The sequence below is a fragment of the Coturnix japonica genome, chromosome 14, assembly GCF_001577835.2.
Source record: "Coturnix japonica isolate 7356 chromosome 14, Coturnix japonica 2.1, whole genome shotgun sequence".
In the NCBI taxonomy this organism is placed as follows: domain Eukaryota; kingdom Metazoa; phylum Chordata; class Aves; order Galliformes; family Phasianidae; genus Coturnix; species Coturnix japonica.
In genome coordinates this window covers 6458061-6461085 of record NC_029529.1, presented here as the reverse complement: position 1 = coordinate 6461085, position 3025 = coordinate 6458061, and positions in this window count along the sequence as shown.

Sequence of the window (3025 nt, the reverse complement as noted above, 5' to 3'; positions counted from 1 at the left end):
CTTTGCAATACTCAACGCTGCAAACCCTATTTCCAGCAGCATCTGCCAGATCCTCTCAGACCTCTGAAACATCTCTTTCTGCCCACAAAGGAAAAGGGCAAAATGTCCATCCACTAACCTGACTACAGCACCCTGAAGCACAAAGATGACTTCCAAACCCTCATTTTGTACTTAGTTCCAATGTTAGGACCCACTTGGAGGATGCAGGGGGGGAAAAGAGCTCAGGGTGCAGCAGCCCTAAACCTCTGTTCTGCCCCACATGAGACCAGCAGAGCTGATGTCCTCCCAAGCCCCTTGGGTGCTGCTGCTGCAGTACACGCACATTTGCTGTCTGCTGACAGTAGCTCAATTAATTTGCATGCAGAGCTTCACTTCATTTGATCTCAGCCGCCTGAAGATTCTTTTTATTCCCATGTTTATTCCCATGTTTATTCCATCCATGTTACTTAACTCACATTAAGCGTTTACAAAAATGAAACAGACTATTTTATCTGGGCAAATTATCTTAGGGGGACTCCGCAAACTGAATCGCTCTGAAGCATCATTGGGAATGCATCCTGAGCTTCTTGCTCTGCAGATTGGAAGGGCACGGCAGGTGCCATCCTCATCAGGAAGTGCTAAAAAGGACCAAACAATCTGTGGAAACCAACACTAAAGGTAATAACCATGTCCTCCTCCACACAGTGCTGGCTGCATTACAGCTGGGCTGCTGGCCACTGTCACATCATCCTTCCACCTCCACATTCTACTGCTACAGCACTTACAGAATTCCTCTCCAGTCAGCCTGACGGGGCAGGTCTGTCCCACCACGAGATCCTGGCGTTCCTGGCTGTCCTCCATCACCTGTGCTGCTGTGACACAGCCAAACAAGGTCCCTGCTGGCTGCTCCGTGTCCCCATATACTCACTGCACAGCTGAGCCCTCCCAGGTGCTCCAGGTTGAGGCTGGGCACCCAGCAATGCTTTCCTTGCCTTTATTCCTCTCTGCACTAATTGCCTTTATTGCCATCACAGGGAGAACTACAGACGGACCAATTGCTGCACCAGCTCTGGCTGAGCCTTGAACTGACCTCAGCCTACAGCTCGAGGGGATTAGAGCCTGAAGGGAGGTACAACAGATTAGATCCCATAGAGGGAAATCCATTACCCATGTGGGCAAATCCAAAGATGGGCTGTGCCGAGCAGTGGGACGCAGTGCTCTGAGCCCGTGGGGCTGGGATTCGGGTGGGAGCACAGAAGCTGTGGAGGTGTCCACCCCACAACCCACACCATGCTGCAGAACTGGGTCTGGGCAGGCTGTGGGGTGCTGCCTGGGGTGCCACCTCTACCAGGCTGCCAGAAGCAGGAGAGAGCTCTTCACAACAGGGCACATCCTGAGCGCAGACCCCATGCTGCTTCCAGCTCCCCCATAAGCTGCTATTTCTGATTTTCTCCTTTGCTTCCTCAGCACTTAGGGATCCCAGGGCTTAGCACGCTAAGAGGTTTTAGGGTATTACACGTCCTGCTGCAGCACCAGCAGGAGCAGGAGGCTGCAGAGGGGCAGCACATCCTCATACAGTGCAGAGAGTCATCCTGCCTTTCTGGTGGGCAACATGGAGCAGCTTTCCAGAAGCCTGGGCTACCTGGGGTTGGGCAAAGCCTTAAGGAAGGGAGCTGCAGAACTGCCATGGCTGCACACTGTGCTTTGCTCATCACTGCTGGTGTGCTGGGTGCTTAGGGTGCACTCCTGCAAAAGTGTACAGGGTCTGAGCTGCCGACTGCCCAACAGGCACAACTGTAAGGGATGTTCTTACTTAATCCTTGCAAGAAATCAGTTGTGAGCTTCCAATTTAAATGTAAGGATAGCAAGCGGTTCCTTGAAGATCTCCTCCCAGACTCAGATCAGAAAAGACTTTTAACTGATTTTCACAGTGTTCAGGCTGACTGAGCTCTTTGCTGAGGCTCACTCTATTCTCTGCTGCTGTTTTTCTCCAAGCACAGTCCAGGAGGCCTGGGAGCAGAGCAAGGTACAGATATACAATGCACAGACATGGCAAAGCCCCGAGTGTCCCAAGCAAGCACAGCATTGCACCAAACACACAGTTCCTTCCAACATCCCAAACCTACGGCTTTACCCAGAGCTGTGCAGAATGTGCGCTATGATCAGGAGGACAAAACCAGCCCTTGGTGATGGCCCAGCAGCACAGTGTGGAGCTGCAGATTGCTGCCCTGGGTTGCACTCAGACCCCATTGCTGCTATCCAGGAGCATACCAGGGAAAACAAGACCCAAATGGTGAAATACCCTTCATGCCCCACAGCCCCTTCTGCCCAGCACATTTCTCATCTCCCAGCACCCTGCAGCCCTTACCTGCATGCCCGGAGGATCAGCTGGCAAAACCATCACAGCACTGCGGAGCTTTGGATCAGTTACCTGGCAGCAGCACCTGGCTGAGTTCCTGTGGCAAACTATCCCAGCACAGTAACCCAATCGCCGCGTGCTGGCAGCAGGGCAGCACGGCCAGGCCAGGATGGTTTCAACTAACAGCCATGGGCAGCAACCAGCCCTGGGCTCCCACCCACTCCCACCCAGCACCAGTACCTGATTTTAGGGCTGGTTCTTGAGGAAGCTCCTTGTTAACCTAAAGAAGGCCACAATGTATTTTGTAACTTGTCCTTAGAAATAGCTGATGTGAAAAAGTAGAAATACCATATATGTTAGTAGCATATTTTAGAAATATAGTTGCTGAATTGTCGCACTATGTGATTAATTCTTGCTTGCAAAACTGCAATAGTTTTTAAATGTTGCAAATAGTATGGGTATAGTATTATGGACTAGAAAGCATGTTGAAATGATGTGAGTAGGCTTATAAAACATCAAAAGAAGCCAGGGCCTCCACACAAGGCTGAATTGTCTCACTCTGGGAGTAGGTTGGGATGCAACAGGCAGGCATCAAGATACTCCCCTCTATCCTCCTTATCTTCCAGCACCCCAGTATATATCATTAAAAGACAGGTTGCCAAACTTATCTCTATCCAAGGATGAGCA